The sequence below is a fragment of the Sceloporus occidentalis genome, unplaced genomic scaffold, assembly GCF_023333645.1.
Source record: "Sceloporus occidentalis isolate IW3139 unplaced genomic scaffold, rSceOcc1.0.p SCAF_64, whole genome shotgun sequence".
NCBI classification, from domain to species: Eukaryota; Metazoa; Chordata; class Lepidosauria; order Squamata; family Phrynosomatidae; genus Sceloporus; species Sceloporus occidentalis.
Window position 1 is genome coordinate 5241070 of NW_028317044.1, and position 25837 is coordinate 5266906.

General features: G+C 43.1%; 1 long non-coding RNA gene across 1 annotated transcript; it reads right to left on the bottom strand.

Moving 5' to 3' along the window:
• Positions 1-7240: 7240 nt before the first annotated feature.
• LOC149287149 (uncharacterized) lies at positions 7241-18170 on the bottom strand. The gene is made up of 3 exons (XR_016277538.1): positions 18116-18170; positions 8171-8330; positions 7241-7330 (listed from the first exon to the last, which is right to left on the bottom strand). It is a non-coding gene; the product is annotated as an uncharacterized LOC149287149 (long non-coding RNA).
• Positions 18171-25837: the final 7667 nt, after the last annotated feature.

A 25837-nucleotide genomic window follows, 5' to 3' on the forward strand; every position in this document is an offset into this window, starting at 1 on the left:
TATGCTCCTTCTCTGTAGCGGTGAGCCGTGGTCGTGCTCCTCCCAGCTGCATAGGTTCCTCAGTTGGCTGAGAGGGAACAGCCACAGGTAATGCTGCAGGAGCTGGTCGAGCAGGACGCGGCAGAGGTGGAAGGGCATTCTGACGAGCTTGTCTACGAGCAGAGAGGCGGCAGTCCAATCGGGTAGCTTGTGCAATCAACAAGCTCAGAGAATCAGGAGGCTCAGAGCGTGCCAATTCATCCAGCACAGCTTCAGAGAGCCCTGCCCAAAACTGAGCCTGCAAAGCACTATCATTCCATGTCAAGTCCTGAGCAAGCAAGCGGAAGTTGGTGGAGTACTCAGCTACAGTTCCTGTCCCTTGGCGAAGAGCCTGGATCTGACGTTCTGCAGACTCAGCCTTTACAGGATTCCCCCAGGTGGCTTGCATTTCTGCAATAAAGTCTTGCAGACTATTGAGGAGGGGGCTGTCCTGGTTCAGGTAAGGGGTAGCCCATTTGCTGGCAGGCCCAGAAAGCAAACTAATTATAAAAGCCACCTTATGGGAATCATCAGGAAAATCTTCCCTCCGGAGCTTAAAATGTAGCTTGCAATTAGCAAGAAAACTGTCCAGCATCGTAGCGTCTCCCTGGAATTTATCAGGAAGGGAAGCAAAACATTTCCGTCGGCGTTCAGGAGCAGAAGGGTTCCCTTGATTCTGCATAGCAGCTACAGTCTCAGTCAATTGCTGCACCTGAGCAGAAAGCTGCAAATTAATCTGCATCATCTCGGCCAGAGCTTGTTCGCTTGCCATGATGCTGCTATCAGCCTAATTACAAGGCCAGTGGATATTCTGTCCGGGAAAGCAGCCAAAGGCTGATAAGGCAGCTAGTTCCCAAACAAACAACCCTCTCCCAGCACAGCAAAGTCAGTCCTAGAGAGATGCAGTAGCTTTACCAAAAGGGATTACCAAGAGAATTGTCAGACAGTCCGAGGTTCAGGGCAACAGATAGGCAGGTCGATGAAGCAGTCCAAGGTCAAGGTTTCCGGGTATTCAAGACAAGAAGCCAAGGAGCCAGAGACAGAGTCTTTCCTCTAAAAGAGTCAGCTATCCACTGGCAAAGAACCACACATGCTCCAGGTGTTTATAAAGGCAAGGAGCTGGCCTTCAGCTGTGCCTGATTGCGAAGACGCTTCTGATAAAGCCTCCGAGATCTTCAAAGGCCCTCTCTTTCAGCTCGACGCTCATTGAAGGTAGGCACACTGCCCAGATCCTCCTCCATGTCCACAGCCTCGGCACTAGGCAAACTTGACTGCTGAACCTCTGGAGGGGCCACAAACTCTGCTCCAGCAGAACTAGGGCCAGCCTCTGGCTCCTCCATTACAGGTTCAAGCCCCTGGGGGTCTGGCTCCTCCGTTATAGGTTCAGATCCCAGAGGCTCTAGCTCATCCTCTGAGTCCTCCAAGCCATCTTCCAGGCTGGGCATGACACCAGCCATGAAAGGCAAGGGTTGAGAGGGCAAGTTGTCTTCTTCACACTTCCAAGGAGCTTGTCCCCATCCTCAGTACTCACAGATTCACAATGATCCAGTATGATCTTATTCACAGAGTCACTGGAATGTCTTTACTGTTTTTATTGTTGAGGTATGGAGCAGCATTGAAAATGTTCAGATGTGGCAGAGAAGCTAATGGACACTCGCTGCTCTTAACCAGGAATTGGTTGCAGCTGTGGCTCCAGACAGCAGGGGATTGTCCAAGATTGTGGCGGAGTGTGCCAGAGAGCAGCACATAGCACTTGTGTAAATATGCGGTGACATCTGGAATGATGGACAGTAATCCAGGTAACACAGGAAATTGTACAGGAAGGGGTTGAGCTAGATTGCCACATGGCAAAAGTGTATATAAGCTCAGATCATCATTGTACAGTGTGGGTTTTGTAATTGGTGGATGGGGTTGGTCTAGCTCTCGTGTATGTTTTGCAACCAAAAATAAACAGTGCCTCTTGGAGAAAAGCCAGCCTACGGTGCTTTAATCTAGCAGTTGTGTTTCCTGGCAAAGCTCCAGTCTGCCAGTTTGTCTATCTACTCACAAGCTTCCAAGATTGCTCTGAGTTCACCTCTGCATTTTCTCCCAACATTTATACTCTCATTGTTTAATCCAGGGGGATTGATTTCTTTTGGATTTTATTGTAACCTCGATGTATTTTATTGTTGAAACCAGCACAGATTCTCCTTCATAGAGCGGGCTAGAAATAAATCTTTTCTTATTATATTATACTGGCATCCAAGTCGGCTCGTATCTCGTGTGTGTGTTTGCCTTTGCTGTTCTTATGGCTGGGAATGGAGCTGAGGAATGAGGAGAGAAGAAAGGGTCAGTTTTGTGCAAATTCACAACTTCTGCGCATCAAAGAGTCCAGTCTGTTGAAATAGCAAAGAACTTTATTAAAACACATAGTCAGAAATTCAGTGGTTAAGCTAGAACTGCCCTCCCCAAGCCAAAGAATATATTGAAACCCCCAAACCTAAAACTCCACCTTCTACCAAACCTAGCCCCCACCTACAATTCCCACCATCTATCCCCCACTTTGCCATCCCTCTCACACGCACAATCTCTCCCTGCCCCAGACATTCGAAGAAACTGGATCCCTTTCTGTTACTACAGGTCCCCAACTTTCTTCAGCCAACATCCCACAAATTCCGAATGCTATCATTGCTATTCTAGCCAGCCGCAACAAACCCCAGCCCCCCATCTAACTAACCTAAACCACGACCCATAATCCCCCGCCAAATTTATAACCCAAAGCAATTATCTATACTAGTAGCAATTAAAACCTAAACTTTACTAAACATAACTTTAAAACATAAATAGACATATGGACAGAGAAACTGTGCAAATAAATTCATATGGGCGGGATACAAACCGCCATATAGTACGTATAGGATACGTACTAGGGTTAGGAAGGGGCGGTTCTTCCGCACCCCCCTAACCCTAGTACGTATCCTATACGTACAAGATGGCGGCGCCCCTTCCACATGGGCGCCGCCATCTTTACGTACTGGACGCATAGCGTCCAGACGTGTCGTGGCGCCTATGACGTCGCATATTCCCCAGCGGCGCCTCGCGACGTAATAGAGGCACCGAAAAAAGAAGCTCCGAAATGGAGCTTCTTTTTTGCTCCGCGCAGGAGCCGTGCGGTTTGGCTGCTGCAGCTCCCGCGCGGAGCAAACGGTGGCGGTGGGGAAGTGCCGCAAAGCGGCGGTTTGTATCCCACCATGGGCTTTTTAGCACCGCTGGATTGAAAAAATATTTTTCTATTCCACCTTTACAAAAATCATGTTCATTCACTTCTTGGGTTTGTGTGGCTTCTCTCCTGTGCTGCCTCTCTGGTGACTGAATAGGCCTGACCTCCGAGAAAAGCATTTTCCACACTGCTGGCATTTGTATGGCTTCTCTCCTGTGTGGACTCTCTGGTGTCTCACTAAGTTTACCTTCAAAGAAAAGCATTTTCCACACTGCTGGCATTTGTATGGCTTCTCTCCTGTGTGGACTCTCTGGTGTGTCAGTAGGTTTGACTGCCGAGAAAAACATGTTCCACAATGCTGGCATTTGTATGGCTTCTCTCCTGTGTGGATTCGCTGGTGTCTCACTAAGTCTCCCTTCAAATAAAAACATTTTCCACACTGCTGGCATTTGTATGGCTTCTCTCCTGTGTGGATTCGCTGGTGTGACAATAGGTTTGACTTACAATAAAAACATTTCCCACAATGCTGGCATTTGTATGGCTTCTCTCCTGTGTGGAGTCTTTTGTGTGTCACTAGGTAGGACTGCTGAGAAAAACATTTCCCACAATGCTGGCATTTGTATGGCTTCTCTCCAGTGTGGATTCTCTGGTGTCTCACTAAGTTTCCCTTCAAATAAAAACATTTCTCACAATGCTGGCATTTGTATGGCTTCTCTCCGGTGTGGATTCTCTGGTGTCTCACTAAGTTTCCCTTCAAATAAAAACATTTCTCACAATGCTGGCATTTGTGTGGCTTCTCTCCTGTGTGGACTCTCTGGTGTCTTGCTAAGTCTCCCATCAAATAAAAACATTTTCCACAATGCTGGCATTTGTATGGCTTCTCTCCGGTGTGGATTCGCTGGTGTCTCAATAAGTTTACCTTCAAAGTAAAGCATTTTCCACACTGCTGGCATTTGTGTGGCTTCTCTCCTGTGTGGACTCTCTGATGTGCCACTAGGACTGACTTCAAACAAAAACATTTCCCACAATGCTGGCATTTGTATGGCTTCTCTCCTGTGTGGACTCTCTGATGTGCCACTAGGACTGACTTCAAACAAAAACATTTCCCACAATGCTGGCATTTGTATGGCTTCTCTCCTGTGTGGACTCTCCGATGCATGAGAAGGATCGACTTGTATGCAAAATGTTTCCCACAATGCTGGCAGTTCTATGGCTTCTCTGATGTGTGGACTCTCTCATGACTGACAAGTTCTTCTGTAAAGAAGGAAAACAATACTGAATATCAGAGTTAAGAGAGGAAAGTGTTAGCCCAAGATTTAGCCCTACGTTCACACCTCCCTATTTGATATTAAATCAATAGAGTTGGGGTGGGTCACCTGAGCAGGACCCTGTTGCAGATGCCCCAAATCCATGAAACGATTATATCCTTACTCACAGGAGCTGGCAAAGAAGAGAGCAAAGCCTAACATCTATTCACCACTCCCACCTTTGTTACCTAGTTCTTGTGTGTTTGTGTGAACACCTATATGTGTGTGCATGAGTGTACAGTGCACCTGCGTCATATGCGGGCACGCCTTACGTGGATTTCAGCATACACTAAAAGCCACACTGGGAAAAGGGGCGGCGTGCCCCATAAGGGTTAATGGCGCCTGTGCGGAGCCCCATTCATTTATATAGGGCTCGAGAATAGATGGGATCCCCCTAACACCGGGGGGGGGGGGAGATCAGGAATGGGATGAGTCCCGAGGCCACTGTTGCCCCAATCTCTCCTTTGAGCTAAGTATGAAATTCCCCTGAAAGCATAGCACTTGGGATTGTCCTCCCCAGACTCCAGCATTTCGGGTAACAAAGGGCCTCTGGAATCACCCATGGAGCTAAGCAAGCTCAGATGGAAAAGAAACATTAGACAAAAAGGCATTTTTGTGTTGCCCTTTCCTCTCTTCATAGACATTGCTCATAATTTCAAAATGGAACCCCTTAATATGTTTGAAAACAAGGACAAGGCTGGTTCTCACAGGTTCGGTTCTTAAAATCTGTCAGGTTGGTGGCTGCCTCCCAATCCCCAAGGCCCCTCTCCTGGCCCTTCCCAGAGGTCCCTTCCTCTCCGCACAGAGCTAGGAGATCCTGGCTTTGCTCCAGCCTTCCCCTCCTGGCTCCCATCTGCCAGATCCCCTTCCCTTTCTCCCTCCGCTCTCCAACCTTCCCTCTTGCCCATCTACACTGCTTCAGCATCTCATTTTCAGCCTCTCTTCCCTGCCTTTCTATTTTTCACTTTCCCTCCGTCTCTCTGTTACAGACACAAACCCACAGAGTGTGATGCATAAAAGGGATCATAGAGTCATAGAGCTGGAAGAAACCGCAAGGGCCATCCAGTCCAACCGCCTGCCATGCAGGAACTCTCAATCGAAGCATCCCAGACCATCCAGCCTCTGTTTAAAGACCTCCAAGGAAGGAGGCTCCACTACACTCCGAGGAAGGAGTGTGTTCCACTGTCGAACAGCCCTTACTCTCAAGAGGTTTTTTCAAATGTTGAGGTGGAATCTCTTTTTCCTGCGGCTTGCATCCACTGCTCCGGGTCCTAGTCTCTGGAGCAGCTGAAAACAAGCCAGCTCCCTCCTCAGTATGACATCCCTTTTAGGCCCATTTGTTGAGAAAGGCAGGATAATCAATATACAAATAATTCATTGGCAAAGGCAGAGCAATGGGGCTGGGAACTGGACTCCAATTTTGGTGAGGGTGAAGTGCCAGGGAGCAGCCTTAGAACAGCCTTAAAACTTCTATAAGACAGGCATGGACTACTGATGGAGTTGGAGGAGATCTCAGGGGCAACTCCACATTGTATTGCCGGGGGTTGGGGGGGTGGGAGATGAAATAATGTCTTGCCCCTCTACATCCTGAAACATCCCTTTGGGGAAGTGGAGGCCATTTTGCCACTGTTGGGCCCTCTCTGAACCATTGCAGGCCCAAGGGGGCTTTCCCCTAAGCAGACTCTCCAGAGCCTTAAAAGGATGGAAGAGGGGCCAAAAGAGGTAGGAAACTTACTCAGGGATGTGCTGAGTACCATTTCGGTGAGAAAAGCATTAATCTCCATAGCTTCTTCCCATAAAAACCTAGCATTGGCAGTTTAGGATGGGGTTATTAGAATCCTTAGAACCTGGAGAGAAATAGTGCCTCACTGAACTACAGATTCAAATATTCTACAGGATGTTGCTATCACAATTAATCTAGGCTTGAAAGGGATCTAGGACTCCTAGTAGACCGCAAGTTGAACATGGGCCAACAGTGTGATGAGGCAGCTACAAAGGCCAATGTGATTCTAGGCTGCCTCTATAAAAGAATAGTTTCTAGATCAAGAGAAGTAATAGTGCCACTCTATTCTGCTTTGGTCAAGGCTCATTTGGAATAATCCTGTGTCCAGTTCTGGGCCCCACAATTCGAAAAGGATGTTCACAAATTGGGGAATGTCCAAAGGAGTGCAACCAAAGTGTTGAAGGGTCTGGAAACCATCAAGCTCTATGAGGAGCAGCTTAGAGAGCTGGTTATGTTTAGCCTGGAGAAAAGAAGATAAAGAGTGTATATGATATCCATGTTTAAACATTTGAAAGGGTGTCATGTTGCGCAAGGAGCAGGCTTGCTTTTGCTGCAACAGAGAAAAGGAGACACCGCAATGGATGCAAGGCACAGGGAAAGAGGTTCCACCTAAACCTTAGGAGGAACTTTGTGACAGTAAGAGCACTTTGACAGTGGAATATACTCCCTTAGAGTTTGGTGGAGTCCTCTTCTTTGGAGGTCTTTAAAGAGAGACTGGATGGCCATCTCTTGGGCGTGATTTGAATGTGTATTCCTGCATGGCAGAAGGGGATTGAACTGGATGGCCCTTGTGGTCTATTCCAACTCTATGACTCTATAATTCTAGTGGAACCATAGCAACATGATAATAATGAAAGTGCCCTCAGTCTTTATAGAAAGAGCCATAGATTCAGGTTCCTTACCTACAGAAGCCACATTTTCATAATTGTCCATCATTACAGAATTGTACAAAAGTTTCTGTTTCGTCGTCAACAGATTCCATTCATCCTCTGAGAAATATACTGCCACATCGGCAAAGGTCACCTGAAATAGAAAATAGCCCTCATCCAGAGAGTGACAAAGAAAAGGGGAGGAAAGCACATGGTGCTTCCCAAATGTTATTTCATCACTTCAGAAATAAACTTTAAATTCTGTTAGCAAGCAAAAAGCTACTGCCTTTCAGATCAGTTTGTCTTGAATCCTTTCAATATAACATACAATGTAATAAACAATATAATTTAGGCCATGGCTGGGATATTGAGGATGGATTAGGATACTGACTATCCCAACACATAGAGTACATTTAGCCACAAAAGAATTATGGTGCATTTAGCCATTTCTTGCCACATTTCAGAGGCAAAGGTCATTTTAAAAAACAGTTCTGGGGAGCATTCTGGACTTGAAGGCCACTGGGCCACCCCCAATTTAGATCCAGAGATGGTCTCCCATATCCCCAACATTTCACAGACAGGAAAAGCAAGGCACATGTGGACAAGCAACACCAGAAGGTGGTGAGGATGGCCAAGGTTGTTTAGGAGGAAGATCACACAAGCTAGGAAGGGCACAGCAGTTTGCTTTTGCTTCAGCCTCCTGGCAAGGGAAGACCCTTGCAACTTATCTCCTCTCCTGTCCCCATTTTTGAGTTGATGGGGTGCAAACTCCTTGGAAGTCACTTCGCAGTAACCCAAGGCAGCTGAGGAGAAGGGGCAAAGTGGGAGGAGGAGAGAGAAACCGGGACATTTTTGAAAGCCCCTGAAAAAGTGGGGTGACAGAGGATTAACCAGGACTTTCTCTGCCAAATTGGAACAATATGTTCTCCGCTCACTTTCATGAACAGCCCCAGCAGTGACACAAAGGAAACTAATAGTCAGGATGTCAACTCACCAAAGAGTTGTTGTACTTCGACAGCCTCTTTCTCTTGGAGCCCAACTCCCTCCGCTTGGCCTCTGTGTTGGCCATTAGGTTGTCCTGGTGGCCCTGCACCTGTGTCTCTTTCAGCAAAATATGGCCCAAGGCTGTGTAGAAGGAGACTGAGATGAAGTTCCTGAGAAAAGAGACTAGGGTTAGGCTTGATTTGTCAAGACACAGAGAACAGCATGCTGCTAGTGAGATACGCAGGTGACATATGCCTTTGGGCCAATGCAGAGGTGGGTATCCCCTTCCTCCCTCTTCACCAAACAAAGCCCTCTGGACCTAGCATAGATTCACTGCAGCTCGCCTACACAACAGATACTCCATGTTAAACGCTTTTGACATTGCTGTGTTGCGCTGCACGTGAGGCAACACGTTAACGTATGGCACCAGATTCTCCACCTTGACTGTAGTCAGTAGCTTGTGAGCTGAATAAACACCTGTCGCTTTCTCAATGAGCAGAGACACTGTAATCTTCTCTCAGATCAGGCTTTTATTCATATAAGAAGTTCCACTGTGTACAACCCTATATACATCGACACCATCCACCATCCACACCAGTAACAACCCACTCTGAGGCTCACACTATCTGACTCTTCCTCAGTGACAGTTGAGAATGACAGTTGACAGTTGCATCAACATTCCAATGATGCACTGTTTAAATGCTGCCTCTAGAGCTGTCAATGACTTCCACAACAGCTCCACCTAGTGGCCACATGCCTGTCATTTCCTCAGACCTGTTCACCATGGTCCTGACACTCCATGCCTTGTGAGAGTGGAGGGGGGGTCAGGGGATGGGAATTGGAGAGGACCCTGGCTATGTCCCTGGAGCTAGATGTGACATGAGCGCATCATCTGCTGAAACCTCCTGACCTCCCCAGTGGCCCTCAGAGGAGAATGCCTTCTTTTTGCTTCTGGCTAGAGAAACACAGCTGCATGCTTCTCCAACACTCTCATCAGGCATGGAATAACCATGGAGCATGGCTTCCACAATTCCCACTTTTCATTTTGTATTCCTTCTAATTTCACATCTATTTTAAACCTCTCCTTTATTCGACGATAAAGACACCATTGAAAAATCTAGGCCAGATTCTTTAAGTTTGATCTCTAGTTTTCCTTGCGATTCTTTCAGTACATCCTTGTATCTTAACCATAGAGTTTTCTGGATACCTTTCCTCCCAAAAAGTGCCTCATGTGACGAACACCAGGAAGGTATTTTTGGACATATTCTACACTTCTTTTCCCCCCAGATCTTCAACAGAGCTTTTCTTACGAAATGATTTGTGCTTTCTTTATGAACTTTCTCTTTGCCGTAAATTCGGGATCCATTCCACCCAAATCTTAAATGTTCACCCTCCAGACATAACAATTGTTCATTCTCTAACATAAACCATTCTCTAATCCAAACTAAACAACAAGCAGCATCATAAAGTTTTCTTTTTGGTAAACCCAGCCCTCCTCTACTTTTGTCATCACAAAGTATTTTTGTTTTTATCCTGGCTCTTTTTTTATTCCTTTTGCCATAGAGTCAATGGTTTTTCATTCTGGATGATGGGTATCGCTTGAAGCAGAAGCAGTATTTCAGGAATGAAACTCATTTGGGACTTCCGGTGGTATGGCCGATCGCGGTGGCCGCTTGTGAGTGAGGCTCATCACTCAAAGCGACAGCTGCTGGGGACCAGGCTTTGTGCGAGGCATCCAAGCAAAGCTGAAGTAGCCCCTCGATAAGGGGAACCAGAGGCGCCCACTTTGCATCCCTGTGAACTCCTGACATCCGATCCCCAAGGCTGAAAGGAGGAGAGGACGGAGAGAAGTCTGGATGAGATCTGGGAGACCGGTATGGAAAGGAGCCCAGGGGTGCGCGGGTGAGCTCGGAACCAGCAGCCGGCCTTTTGGTGTAAGCGAACCTACCACTTTATTACTCTTAAGCAACAAGAAGAAAGAAACTGAAAGAAAACGCTCTCCTCTTTGAAATAATCTCTACACCATCCTTCATTGTGACAGTTTAATTGCAACTTCACTGAGGAGTGTGAGGGAGATAAGAAAGGAGTGTCTTTCTGAGAAGGAGTGGAGGCGAAGAGCGGAGATTGCAGGAAAGAACTCCGAAAAAGTAGGACAAAATACCTCAGGGGTTTGGAAGATCTGATACACTGGAAGATAGGCATCTCATGGATACATAAATGTACCTATTGACTCTATTACGCTAAGGATTACAAGAGAAAATCCACTTAGCTAGCTACAAAAATAAGCTGCATCCTAAAACCATTTCCTTATACCTGTGTGATTTCAAGCCCCTTGTGAAGTGAAAGAATACAGTGGAGACACCAGTGCTGGAGTTTGAAATATATCATGACAACAAGTTGTGACTGAAACGTGCTAAACTCGGGGTTTGGGGTTTATTATTACTGTCATTGTTTTGGTTGGTGTGATGAAGAGGACAATTTTGTGCTTTGTCTCTATGGTCTCTCTATTATTTCCTTTGCCTTACTGACTTTGTCTGGGGTATAAACTTCTTGGCTTAATAGTTGGTTATTAAGGGGGATTAAAACATATATTCAGAGTAAGTTTGTAAGAAGCCTACGGGTAGCAACTGGCACTTTGTAAATGTCCGTGAGAACACCTGTAAAGTATAGATAAGAACTTGCTGGTGCAAGACTAAACTAACTCCCTGGAGATAGAGAAAGAAAGGGGGAAAAAGGAAAGTCAACAAGGCATAGGCACTTCCCTTATTTCCACCCCAAAAAAGACCATCTGTGGAATTAATTAATAAACCTAATGAAATTCGTGACTTAACAATGCTGGATGAAATAAGGAATTTGAGAGCTGATTTAAAAGGAGATAACCAATGATTGAAAGATGAACTGAAGGATGATAATAAAAAATTGAGAGATGATTTGAAACTGGAGATAAGGAATGAGATCCATAGAGAAATGCGAGAAATTAAAGACTCTTTGGAAAAGATTAATAAGGACATGGAGAAAATTGCTAACAAAGTAGAAGATCTGGAACTCAATGTGAAGCAAATGGAAAGCAATGCTACACAGATGGAAGAAAAGGTCAAAAGGATGGAAGAAGAGAGAAAGATTGATAAACAAACAATAATAAGACTAGAAACGAAAGTGAGACAAAATTGTATCAAACTTCGTGGAGTACCAGAGCAGGAGGAGGAGAACCTTCATCAATTTTTGATCCCACTACTAGCTGACTTTGTTGAAGAACCAGCGGAACAGTTCCCTTGGGAGATAGAGACGATGTATGGCATCAGTTCGAAAGCAGCAAGACAGAAGAAACTTCCCAGGGACATTGTGGTGTACTGTGTACGAAAACAGACTCGGGACCTAATTATACAGCAAAGTTTCAAAAAAGAATTGATAATAGGAGGACGTTTGATCCAGATCTTTAAAGACATTCCAGCTGCTGTCTTAAAATCGAGGAGAGACTATAGTTTTTTATCAGATCAGCTAAAGATTTATGGAATACCATTCAGATGGGATGAGGTTGAAGGACTGACATTAACGTGGAAACAAAAAAGATACAAGATTGACTCAATGGACAAAGCAACTGATTTTTGGAAAAGAAATAGGAAAGCAATTGAAAAGGCAAGAGACCAAAACCATTCAGAACACGAACAAGGGGTGCGAAGAAGAGGGATGGCGGCAAGGCTGCTGGATTTAGAACAAACCAAGAAGGAACAAGTAAAGACATTGGGGGGAAATAAAAATCCAGACAAAGGAAAGGATCCAGACCTTGATAAGATGCTGGGTTAAGGAAGATTTAGTGGAGAAGTCATGGAAAGAGTGAATATTTACTTGGCTGTACTGTTTTCCTTTTGTATTGTGGGGTGATTTCAAATTGTTTCCTCATTTATTCGATTATACTGATTAAATAAAGGCGTAAGCTAATAAATAATGAAAATTTTAAGTTGGAATGTAAATGGCTTGAACTCAGCAGGTAAAAGAAGGAAAGTATTCCACTTTTTGGCAAAACAAAAATGTGAAATAATATGCTTACAAGAGTCTCATATAAAAAAGGGAGAAAAAAAATATATTGAAGGCAAAAGACTAGGGAAATGTTACATATCAACTAACCAAAAAAGGAAAAAGGGAGTAATAATTTATGTAAAGGACTACGTAAAATCTAAGGAAATTTATAATGATAATAAAGGTTATCTGTTGGGTATTGAAATTTACACTAGTGGAAAAAAAATTTATTAATGGGAATTTACACACCCCAAGAAAAAAAAGCAAAAATTTTTGAAGAATTACAAGACATATTATTAGAACAAAAATATGAAGAGATAATTGTGTTAGGAGATTTCAATGGGGTGATAAACCCAGAACGGGATAGAAATTCAAGTAAAATTATAAAAGAGAAACAGGGGAAGCTACCAAAATCACTTTTTAGGCTAATGGACAACATAAACCTATTAGATACCTGGAGATACTTGTATGATTCAGCAAGAGAATATACTCATGACTCATCAAGACACAATTCTCTGGCTAGAATTGACCTAATCTTAATTACACAAACATTAGCGAAATTTGTTAAAGGGATGGAAATTATGCCCAGGATCCTTTCGGATCATAACCCACAAGTACTGGAATTAAAGGATTTTACAAATAAGAAACCTTTCTTTAAATGGAGATTGAATCTTGACTTATTACGAAACGAAGATATAGTATTGAATACTAAAAGAGTAATAACAAATTATTTCAAAGAGAATTCAAATAAAGAAACGGCACCAGATATAGTATGGGACGCTGGGAAAGCAGTGTTTAGGGGTCATTTAATACAACAAAATATAATTTGTAGGCAAAAGAAAAATACAAAAATTGAGCAATTAAGTAAAAGTTTGAAAGGAAAAGAAAGTTTACTAATTAGAAATCCCCAAAATGAACAAGCACGTATGGAAAGTAAATGATTGAAAAATCAGATATCCTTAGAGCTGGCAGAGGAGGTAGGAAACGAACTAAGAAAGGCTAAGCTACAGTATTTTGAGAATGCAAATAAACCAGGGAAATGGTTAGCGTACAGATTAAGAAAAAGAAAGGAGGAAAGAACGATAGCAAAGATAAAAATAAATGATAAGATAGTTACCAAGCAAGAGGAGATCATAGAACATTTTAGGGAATATTATAATAAATTATACTCAAAAAGACAAGACCATCCAATCACATTAGGAGAATTCCTGAAAGAAGGGAAATTATTCAGATTTAACGAACTTCAAAAAGCAAATTTAGAAGCAGAAATTACACAAGATGAAGTAGAGATGGCAATTGAGAAAAATAAAAATGGCAAATCACCTGGCCCAGACGGCTTCCCTATAGAGTTTTATAAAGTATTCAAAAAAGAAATAACCGAACCTTTAAGATTGACTATGAATAATATCTTGATAGGGAAAATACCGGAATCATGGAAAGAATCAGAAATAATTTTAATTCCAAAAGAAGGCAAGGACAAATTAGAGATTTCAAATTATAGACCGATTTCACTTCTTAATTTGGATTATAAAATCTTTGCAAGGATTATGGCCTACAGACTTAAGAATTGTTTAGAAGTATTGATAGACTCGGATCAATGTGGTTTTTTACCAAAAAGATATATGAGAAACAATATTAGATATATATTAAACATCATAGAATATTATGAAAGACATAGTGATAAAAAGTTGGGTCTGGTATTTGTGGATATGGAGAAAGCCTTCGACTCGGTCAAATGGGTGGCATTGCTAGAAATTTTGGAAAAGATTAATTGTGGATTAAATTATAGAAATTGGATTTCGCAAATTTATACAATACAAAAGGCAAAAATTAACATCAATGGAGACCTATCAAAGTTAGTTGAGATTGAGAGGGGTACAAGACAGGGGTGCCCTCTCTCACCACTTCTCTTCTTGTTAATAATGGAAACCTTGATGATTAGGATAAAAAATAATGACACAATTAAAGGTGTGGAAATTAAACAATTTGAATATAAAATCCGGGCTTTCGCAGACGACGTCGTGATAAATTTGGAAGAGCCGCAAACTAGTATGGAACCATTACTGGATCTAATTGAAGAATTCGGAGCATTTTCGGGATGTAAAATTAACAAAAATAAATCAGCACTAATAACAAAAAATGTTAGAAAAGAAGAAGAGAAGTGGTTAGAGGAGAAATCGGGAATTGCAATAAAGAAAGAAGTAAAATATTTGGGAATTTGGTTATCAAAAAAAACTAATGAATTATTTGAAAACAATTATGTCAAACTGTGGTTGGATATTAAGAAAGACTTATCGAACTGGAATAAGTTAAAACTATCGTTTATGGGTAGAATAGCTACAATAAAAATGTCTGTTCTCCCCAAAATTCTCTTTTTGTTTCAGATGATTCCTATTATTAATTCAAAGAAACCATTCGTAAATTGGGAAAGAGATATATCAAGATTCATTTGGCAGAATAAAAGACCAAGAATTAGATTGAAGCTATTGCAGGATGCCAAAGAAAGAGGAGGAATGGGATTACCGAACCTGCAATTATACTCAGAAGCTTGTAGCCTTATTTGGCTGAAAGAGTGGATGAGTTTAGAGGAGAGAAAACTTTTGGAACTAGAAGGAGAAGGGCTTAGTTATGGCTTTCATGCCTATTTAATGTATAATAAAGAAAAAGTTAACAAAATAATCAGTAATCATTGCGTGAGAAGGAATTTATTAGCGGTATGGAATAAATACAAAAGGCGGATTATTATTAAACTCCCGATGTGGCTATCACCCCATGAGGCTATATATAGAAAAGAAATGATCAGAAGGGAAAAATGGTTCAAATATAGTGAATTGACAAAAAAATATATGGGTAAAATAATAATAAAATCACAAGTAGAATTGGAACAAGAAGGATTTGATATGGGATGGTATGCATACAGAAGGATATACGAAAGAATGATGAAAGACCTAAAAGAAATTGGAGATGAAGAAAATAAGACAGATTTGGAGGCATTATTAATCAATAATCAAGAAAAGGAAATTGGGAAAATATATAAAAAACTACTAGAATGGGAAATGGAGGGAGAAGTGGTTAAAGAGACTATGACCAAATGGGCAAATTATGTGGGACATAATATACAATTGGATCAGTGAGAATTTATGTGGATTAAAGGATTGAAACACACAGCATCGCAAAACATAAAGGAAAATTGGTTTAAAATGTTCTGTCAGTGGTATTTAACCCCTGAGAGATTAGCTAACATATATAAAAACAAAAACAATCAATGCTGGAAATGTGGAGACACAACTGGGACGTTTATCCACTGCTGGCGGAGTTGCAAGAACATAAATAATTTTTGGAAACAAATCAGAGATTTAATAGGGGAAATATTACACATCAAATTAGAACTAAAACCAGAGAGCTTTTTATTAGGAATTTTCGAGAATGAAATAGAAATAAAATTTGGAAAACAATTATTTTATATGATGGCGATAGCAAGAATCTTATTGGCACAGAAATGGAAATCAAAGGTTATTCCAAAAAAAGAAGAATGGATAATAAAATTGATGGAAATTATAGAAATGGACAAATTAACACAGGTAATAAGGGATACAGCCATGGTGGATGTTGAGAAGAAAATTAATGATGAATGGCAATTGGTGTTTGAATATATGAGGAAACAATGTAAAGGAATAATACTGTAAAATAGTGATATTGATAAATTTGATGATAGATTGTACTGATTTGTTAATAATTTGTATGTTGATTATCTGCTGAAGAAGCGTAGTATACACAATGAAGTAATTGTAATAAGATAGAGAAAGTGAAGTATTTAAAAATGGAGAATGTACTTAGGAAAACTCTTAGTATAGAATAGATCAAATAGAACATATATAAGAGATACAAGAACATAATAATTCAAGCAAAGAGGATGGAAGTCTCAGGATGTGTGAGAATGAGTTAGAGTTGTATGATAGATGATAGTTTAGATGTAGAGGTAATTAGGCGATAGTAGATGATAAGAGGGTAAATTGAGTTCCTTTTTCTTTTCTTTTCTTTCTTTTTTTCTATTCTCGTTAGTAGGTATAGGGGGTCGGGGGAGGGAAAGGGGGGTGAGGAATACGTAGAATAAATGACTTGGGAGGGGAAGGGTAGGGGTGGATGCCATGTTTGTGTATGTTTGTCGGACTGTATATACTTGTATTGTTTGCATTAAAATTTAATTAAAATAAAATAATTAAAAAAAAAAAAAAGGAAGGAAACTCATTTGGATCAGTGATATTTTTCCTAATAGAGATAAGTGTAATTTCCCCCATTTTTCTAGGTCTTTTCTGATTTCCTTCCTTATTGTCTCATAGTTATTGTGAAACTGATCTGCGTTTTTATTGGTGAAATTTATTCCTAGATATTTAACTTTCTTTCCCACTTTAAATCCAATAATTTCTTCCAGGATTTGTTCTTCCTTTCCTCCATATTTTTTGTTGTTGTTTTGTCTCTGTTTACTTTTAGTCCCGAAACATATTCCAATTCCAGTATTACATCCATCAATTCCCTTATGCTCTTTTCTGGGTTCTCCAGGGAATACAAAATGTTGTCTGCAAAGACTCTCATTTTAAACTCAATGTATGTTAATTTTTATTCCATTGATCTTATTTTCTAATCTTATCCTATTATTCACGCTTCAAGGATCAGAATGAACAAAAGGGGTGATAGTGGGAAAGCTTGCCGTGTACCTTTAGAAATCTTAAATTCTTCTTCTTCTTTTTATAGCTAACAGTTTGGCTCTTTGATCTTTATACATTGCCCCTATCTTAAATAAGAAGCTACTATTTCGATTATTTCAAGTGTCGCAAATGACATATCCCATCCTATGTTATCGAAGGCCTTTTCTAAATCGACAAAGTGCAAATTTTTTTCCGTTGTGCCTTTCTAAATATTCAATTATATTTAAGACGTTTCGTATGTTATCACTGAGTTGTCTGTGGGGGAGAAATCCCGATTAGTCCTTGTGAATCCAGTCTTTAAGAACCTTTTTGAGTCTATCATAGAAAATAATTTATAATCCATATTTAATAAGGAAATTAGCCTATAGCTCTACTTCAGTTGCATCTATATCTTCTTTTAACCGCAAAGTTATATTAGCTTGTTTCCATGTTTCAGGATAACGGTTTCCTTTGATGGCATTTATCGTTAATTTGAGTGGTGTTAACAGTCGATCCTCAAATACTTTATGATAACTGGCGATGAAGCCATCATTCCTGGTGTTTTCCCTTTTTTCCCTTTTTCTTATTACTTCCATGATTTCTGCTGTTGTCATCGGTCCATTTAATATAGTTCTTTGTTGGTCTGAAAGTGGCTTTAAGTTAGCTTTTCCCAAAAACTCCTCCATTTTGGCTCTAGACGTTTGAGATCCTTTATATAATTTAGCATAGAATTTTTGGAAGACCTTCTTAATTTTATTTTGGCCAGATGTTAATGTCGAATCTTTGTTTATTTCCGTAATCGTGTTTCGTTGTTTCAACTTTCTTATTTTATTGGCAAGCCATCTTCCTGGCTTGTTTGCTGGTTCAAAACTCCTTTGTTTTAGATATCTAATTTATGCTTCTTCTGTATAGGTTTATGAGGGAAGACTGCATCCTGGACTATGCTAATTTTTGAGATGTGAAGACCTATGGAAATTCATTTTATAAACCCAGTGAAACAAATATCTCACAAAGCTCTCGTAAACAACATGTACACACACAGTCCCCACACAAAGGACTCACTGGCGCACTGTGCGTCTGGGGTCTGGAAATCCAACTTCCACCTTCTGGGAGGACAATGCTGCCAGAGACTGAATTTGGGGCTTTATACCTGCAAAGCATGGCTCACTCTCTCAGCTGCAACCCTTCCACACAATCCTGGACTGAAACATTTAAACAAAGGTCCTCTTTCAGCTCCAGGAATAAAGGCCTACCTTCACTGCAAAGACCCTGATTCCTGCAGCCCTCTCCTGCAGTCCTTTATTGCCGGTGCTTCCCTGGGTCAGAGGCTGTCTCCTGAACCGTAGAGAAGGGTTGCTCTGAGTGCGAAGGAGGAGGAGGTCCACAGGGCTGAGGGAGGAAAGGGAATGGGGAAAGGTCAGTGCCAATGGCCATGGAGAGCAGAAGGTGGCAATGCCTAGGAACCCCTCTGAGTCCCAGCCATTCTAGGAATGAGTGGCAGGAGTGAGTCCAGGGGGCTGAGGGGGTCTCCTTTCCCAAAGTGGGGTGGAAAGAACTGGTTCCCATGGGACTGTGGACCTCCATGACCTGTGAGCAAATCTATGGGAGACGCTGCCTCAAAGAACATTGGAGGAGTCTCTGGCTGGATGGCCATCTCTTCGGAGGACTTGGAGGGCAGAATGGGGCTGACTGTTTGGCCCTTGGGGCTCCCTTCCAGCCCTAGGAGCCTACGAAGCCTACCTTACAAGGCTGTTGTGGGAGTTAATCACAAGACAATTACTACACAAGAATGGCCACCTTTTAGCAGCTTACAATAAAAATATTCATACAATACAATAAAAACATGTTTCATGATCTGCCAAACCCTAACCCTAACACTCCCATCCAAAACAAAATGCCATTAAATTACTGGATAGTTATTTAAAATTATTGGACAGTTATTGAAACAGTTATTAAAAACAGGGATAGTAGTCAAAGCCCAATGTTTGTGAAGAATAATGATAATAAGGCTTGTATTAAAACTATCCTCCCCATTTCTGATCCCTTTTAAAACCCATGTTCCCCAGAAGGAGCAGAGCTGTGTAATATGAAAACCCTCTCTCAAAAGAGACACAAAAGACACACAAAGGGACACACTTCCTTCCTTTTGGCCCAAAAAGCCTGGCCTCCTCCTGGCTCTGGAGCCTCAGGAGAGAAAGAGAGGCCTCTGCTCAACTGAGTCACAAGCAGCACAAAATGGCGTCCGGAACACAAAATGGCCGCCGGGACACAAAATGGCCTCCGGGACACAAAATGGCCTCCGGAACACAAAATGGCCTCCGGAACACAAAATGGCCTCCGGAACACAAAATGGCCGCCTCTGGCTCAGTGCTTGGCAGTTGTCAGTTTGAGGCCTTCAGGGAAGCCATAATGGAGGTTGAAAGGGCCCCAAAGTCGGAAGGGACCCCAAACAGGATTTCCAAACCTTAACAACACTTAAAATGCCAAGCCAAAAGAATATTCCTAGAGTTCCATAAGACAGAGCCATGGCCATTACGGTGGGGCACATCAAGAACGCCCAGGAAGGTGGCATTAATGATGATTAAGGTGTGGCAGCAGCTCCATCCTCTGCCCCGCAGGTCTGATAATATCATCATCATCATCATCATCATCATCATCATCATCATCATCACTACAGCATGAGAGCCACCATTAAAAGCATTAAAATCCCTTTTGGGGAGTCCCACTCTCCCACCTTCAGAGAGAGTGGCCCATGCCTAGAAGGACTGCTGGGCCTCCTTCCTCCCCACCTTAGTGGCAGTGGCCAAAGGAAAGCATCAGCAGCAGTAGACCCAAGCCAGGCCCAGCCAGCCCTCAGTGCAGCAGTGAAGCCTAGTGGTTCCAGGCCTTGTCTCTCTGCTGACCCTCCCTGTCTGTCTGTCTCTCTCTTTCTCTCTAGGACACTCTGCTCCTCTCCTCGCTCACTCTTCCACGCATGGAGCTAAATAGAGAAGCTGAAGCTCCACCTCTTCTCAAGGCTGGCCAATGGGGGCAGAGCAGCTAGAAGACCCTGACCCTGCCTGCCCCAGACTCACATTTTGCATTCCGGCGGCCATTTTGTTTTCTGGTGGCCATTTTGTTTTCTGGCAGCCATTTTGTTTTCTGGCGGCCATTTTGTTTTCTGGCAGCCATTTTGTTTTCTGGCAGCCATTTTGTGTGCTGCTTGTGACTGTGGGGAATAATGTTCCAGAACCTCCTCTGACCATTGGCTTCTCTTTCTCTCCCTGAAGCTTTAGAGTGATAAGGAAGCCAGGCTCCTTGGGTCAAAAGGAAGGAAGTGTGTCCCTTTGTGTGTCTTTTGTGTCTCTTTTCAGAGAGGGTTTTCATATTACACAGCTCTGCTCCTTCTGGGGAACATGGGTTTTAAAAGGGATCAGAAATGGGGAGGATAGTTTTAATACAAGCCTGATTCTTCTTCTTCACAAACATTGGGCTTTGGCTTCTAAGAGGAAGACTGCCCCCTCTTAGAAAAAAGGCCAAAAGCAGCTCCTTTGGGAGGTTTTAAAAGCCTCCCCAGTTTTCTTACTTACTAAGAGATTTTTACTCATGAAGGAAGTTGACAAAGCAGACCATCTCACATTACCAAGAATAAAACAAACAAATATAGACACAAAGAAACAACAACAAAAGTAAGGATTAGACAGAAAAAAGAGCTTATTTTTTGAAAGTAAAACCATGATTAAGAGGGTAAAAACCAGACTTGGGTGCTTCGACCCTTTTACAACCAGCTCAGGCTGTATCTGCCCTGCAGAAATATTCCAGTTCGAAACTGTGTTAACTCTCCTGGCTCCTTCCTGTGGAATCCTGGGATTTGTAGTTTCTTGCGGCACCAGAGATCCAGAGCCACCCCAAGGCAAGGCTCTCCAGGGCTCTCTTGGCCCTCCTTTGCTTGCGAATACTGACTATCTCAGGGAGTCTCTATATTAGAGCATCAGGAAAACTTTTGGGTATTCTTAAGGCTGGGAAATCCTGTTTGGGGTCACTTCTGACTTTAGGGATGTTACATCCTCTATTATGGCTTTCTTGAAGGCCTCAAACTGCCAACTGCAAAGAGCTGAGGCTGGGGCAGCCATTTTGTGTTCTGGCAGCCATTTTGTGGTCCAGCGGCCATTTTGAGACTGGCCCATTGTGACCTCAGTCTGATGCTCCTTACCTGAAGGATTGTGACTGGCTCATTGTGACTTCTGGCTCATGCATCTTACCTGAATAACTGAGACTGGCTCATTGTGATCTCAGCCTAAAGTTCCTTGCCTTAAAGATTGAAATGGGACTATTATCAGTTCAGGTGCTCTTTACCTGGATTGAGAATGGCCCATTGTGACCTAAGGCTGATGCTCCTTCCCTCATGCATTGAGTCTGCACATTTTGATTTCAGGCTGGTGCTCCTTACCTGAAGCATTGAGGCTGTCCCATTGTGATCTCAGAATCATAGAATCCTGGAATCATAGAGTTGGAAGAGACCACTAGGGCCATCCAGTCCTACCCCGCCATGCAGGAACTCTCAATCAAAGCATCCCTGACAGATGGCCATCCAGCCTCTGTTTGAAGACTTCTAAGGAAGGAGACTCCAGTACACTCCGAGGGAGTTTGTTCCACTGTCGAACAGCCCTTACTGTCAGGAAGTTCCTCCTAATGTTGAGGTGGAATCTCTATTCCTAGAGCTTCCATCCACTGCTCCAAGTCCTGTTTTCTGGAGCAGCAGAAAACAAGCTTGCTCCCTCCTCAATGTGACACCCCTTCAAATAGTTAAACAGGGCTATCATATCACCTCTTAACCTTAATACAAGGGTAGCCCTATGTAGAGCACATTACAGAAGTCAAGACGTGAGGTTACCAGTGCATGCACCATAGTGTTTAGGTCTTCAGGTTCCAAGAAGGGACGCAGTTGACGTATCAACCAAAGCTGATAACAGGCACTCTTGGCCATCCTATCTATCTGAGCTGACATCTGGAGCAACGGATTCAAGAGCACACCTAAACTGCAAACACAGTCCTTTAGGGGAAGTGTGACTCCATCCAGGACCGGTTAACAGACCTCCATACCGAGAATAGGACCTCCACAATACACACCTCCGTTTAATCTGAATTCAGTTTCAATCTGTTTTTCCTCATCCAGCCCATTACTGCTTCAAGACATTCATTCAGAGGGAGATGCCTTCTTTAGTTGACACTAAGATACCTCTGGATGTCATGAGCATACAGAAAGCACCCGCCCCATGCCTCCAGATGAACTCTCTTGGCGGTTTGATGTAGATGTTGACTAGCATTGGGGATAGGATGGCACCCTGGAGAACACTGCATTTAAGATCCCTCATAGAGGAGCAACTGTCCCCAAGCATCTCCATCTGGAATCTGCTGGAGAAATAGGACCGGAAGCATTGCAATGCAGTGCCCCCGATCCCCAATTCCCTCAGGAGTTCCAGAAGGATGACATGGTCAATAGTATCAAAAGCCACTGAGAGGCCCAAAAGCATCAACAGGGTCACACTTCCCCTGTCGATACTCAAGCGGAGATCATCTAAGGTAACCATAGCAATCTTGACTCTGTATCCCATCCTGAAGCCAGGTTGAAATGGATCTAGGTAATCTGTTTCATCCAAGACTGTTTGGAGTTGAAGAGAAATGGAAGACGGGAGACCGCTCTGTAATTCTTCATGTCCAAGGGATCTGGGGAGGGCTTTTTCAGAAGCAGCCGTATCACTGCTTCTTTTAAGCAAGATGGAAAATAGCCCTCCCTAAGAGATGCATCTATGATATATCTCAGGTGAGTCCTCAAAGCATCTCCTCCTTGGATGACCAGCCATGAAAGGCAAGGGTTGACAGGGCAAGTTGTCTTCTTCACACTTCCAAGGAGCTTGTCCCCATCCTCAGTACTCACAGATTCACAATGATCCAGTATGATCTTATTCACAGAGTCACTGGAATGTCTTTACTGTTTTTATTGTTGAGGTATGGAGCAGCATTGAAAATGTTCAGATGTGGCAGAGAAGCTAATGGACACTCGCTGCTCTTAACCAGGAATTGGTTGCAGCTGTGGCTCCAGACAGCAGGGGATTGTCCAAGATTGTGGCGGAGTGTGCCAGAGAGCAGCACATAGCACTTGTGTAAATATGCGGTGACATCTGGAATGATGGACAGTAATCCAGGTAACACAGGAAATTGTACAGGAAGGGGTTGAGCTAGATTGCCACATGGCAAAAGTGTATATAAGCTCAGATCATCATTGTACAGTGTGGGTTTTGGAATTGGTGGATGGGGTTGGTCTAGCTCTCGTGTATGTTTTGCAACCAAAAATAAACAGTGCCTCTTGGAGAAAAGCCAGCCTACGGTGCTTTAATCTAGCAGTTGTGTTTCCTGGCAAAGCTCCAGTCTGCCAGTTTGTCTATCTACTCACAAGCTTCCAAGATTGCTCTGAGTTCACCTCTGCATTTTCTCCCAACATTTATACTCTCATTGTTTAATCCAGTTTTAGTACTGGGATCGGGGGGGGGGGGGGGGATTGATTTCTTTTGGATTTTATTGTAACCTCGATGTATTTTATTGTTGAAACCAGCACAGATTCTCCTTCATAGAGCAGTCTAGAAATAAATCTTTTCTTATTATATTATGCTGGCATCCAAGTCGGCTCGTATCTCGTGTGTGTGTTTGCCTTTGCTGTTCTTATGGCTGGGAATGGAGCTGAGGAATGAGGAGAGAAGAAAGGGTCCGTTTTGTGCAAATTCACAACTTCTGCGCATCAAAGAGTCCAGTCTGTTGAAATAGCAAAAAACTTTATTAAAACACATAGTCAGAAATTCAGTGTTTAAGCTAGAACTGCCCTCCCCAAGCCAAAGAATATATTGAAACCCCCAAACCTAAAACTCCACCTTCTACCAAACCTAGCCCCCACCTACAATTCCCACCATCTATCCCCCACTTTGCCATCCCTCTCACACGCACAATCTCTCCCTGCCCCAGACATTCGAAGAAACTGGATCCCTTTCTGTTACTACAGGTCCCCAACTTTCTTCAGCCAACATCCCACAAATTCCGAATGCTATCATTGCTATTCTAGCCAGCCGCAACAAACCCCAGCCCCCCATCTAACTAACCTAAACCACGACCCATAATCCCCCGCCAAATTTATAACCCAAAGCAATTATCTATACTAGTAGCAATTAAAACCTAAACTTTACTAAACATAACTTTAAAACATAAACAGACATATGGACAGAGAAACTGTGCAAATAAATTCATATGGGCTTTTTAGCACCGCTGGATGGAAAAAAATATTTTTGTATTCTACCTTTACAAAAATAATGTTCATTCACTTCTTGGGTTTGTGTGGCTTCTCTCCTGTGCTGCCTCTCTGGTGACGGAATAGGCCTGACCTCCGAGAAAAGCATTTTCCACACTGCTGGCATTTGTGTGGCTTCTCTCCTGTGTGGATTCTTTTGTGTGTCAATAGGTTTGACTGCCAAGAAAAACATGTTCCACAATGCTGGCATTTGTGTGGCTTCTCTCCGGTGTGGATTCTCTGATGTCTCACTAGGACTGACTTGAAACAAAAACATTTCCCACAATGCTGGCAGTTGTATGGCTTCTCTCCTGTGTGGACTCTCTCATGACTGACAAGTTCTTCTGTAAAGAAGGAAAATAATACTGAATATCAGAGTTAATTGAGGAAAGTGTTAGCCCAAGATTTAGCCCTACGTTCATACCTCCCTATTTGATATTAAATTAATAAAGTTGGGGTGGGTGACCTGAGCAGGACCCTGTCGCAGATGCCCCAAATCCATGAAACGATTATATCCTTACTCACAGGAGCTGGCAAAGAAGAGATTGTGGGGGAACTACCTTGAGGTAATCAGTTGAAGCAGATAGTCATACAGACTGTTGAAAAAAGATTCCTTTAAACATGTGTAAAATATTTTGATTGAAAAGTGACATCATATCCTGTGAGACGGCCAGAGAGTCCTGAGTCAGAGCACATGGCATGATGCAAGCCAACTGCAGAGGACGCTTCATGCTGTGTGGCACCAGGAGATGGATCACAACCAATACACAATACAGGACACATGTGGATTGTTGTGAGTAGTATGTAGGTGTAGCTCCTGTCAAAAAGTGATTTATGACCCTTTGGCCCCGCCCCCTAGAATGATTTATGACCCTTTGGCCCCACCCCTTTGAGCCCCTCCCCTAACCCTGCCCCTTTGGCCCCGCCCCTGGTCCCGCCACTAGAATGATTTATGACCCTTTAGCCACGCCCCTGGCCACACCCCCTAGAATGATTTATGACCCTTTGGCCCCGCCTTTGGCCCCTCCCTCAAGAATGATGGATGACCTGTCAAACTGATGGGCGTGTCCTTACCCCGGAAATGCTAGGGCGGGACATCCGTGCCACGTGACAGACCCAATCCATGGTGGCGTGGTCCGCCCCCTCCCCCTGCCCTCCCAGGGATTCCCATTAGCCCCTTGAGGGGCACGTGATCCTCCTGTAAGACCCCGCCTCACCACGCCCTGGACAATGGTTTGGTCCCTACGAGAATCACGTGGTCTGCGCCAGCCAATAGAAGACGGGCAGCAGAGATCTCTAGGCCGTATCGAGAAGCTGCCATTCTATGCATGCCCAGACACGTTCTGCGAAGGCAGCATGGAGGTACCGAGCACCCCACAGCGTTTGGCTAGACCTTCTACAGCCAGGAGAATCAAAACCACAATGATAACATCCTGGCTCAACTACCGTGGGCCTGTGGGCTTTAGTGACCCTCCCGTACCCTTGAATATGGCTGAGATCTCACATTCTGACAAAGAGAATTGTGCACCAGAAAATTCTAAGGGGCTTCATACGGTTTTGGACTCAGAGAAGCCTGTCAGGCAGGTAAAAATACAAATCCAAAACCTTTTTTTTTAAATTGGGGCTTCATGGATGGAGATCGAAAGCAATAACGATTGTT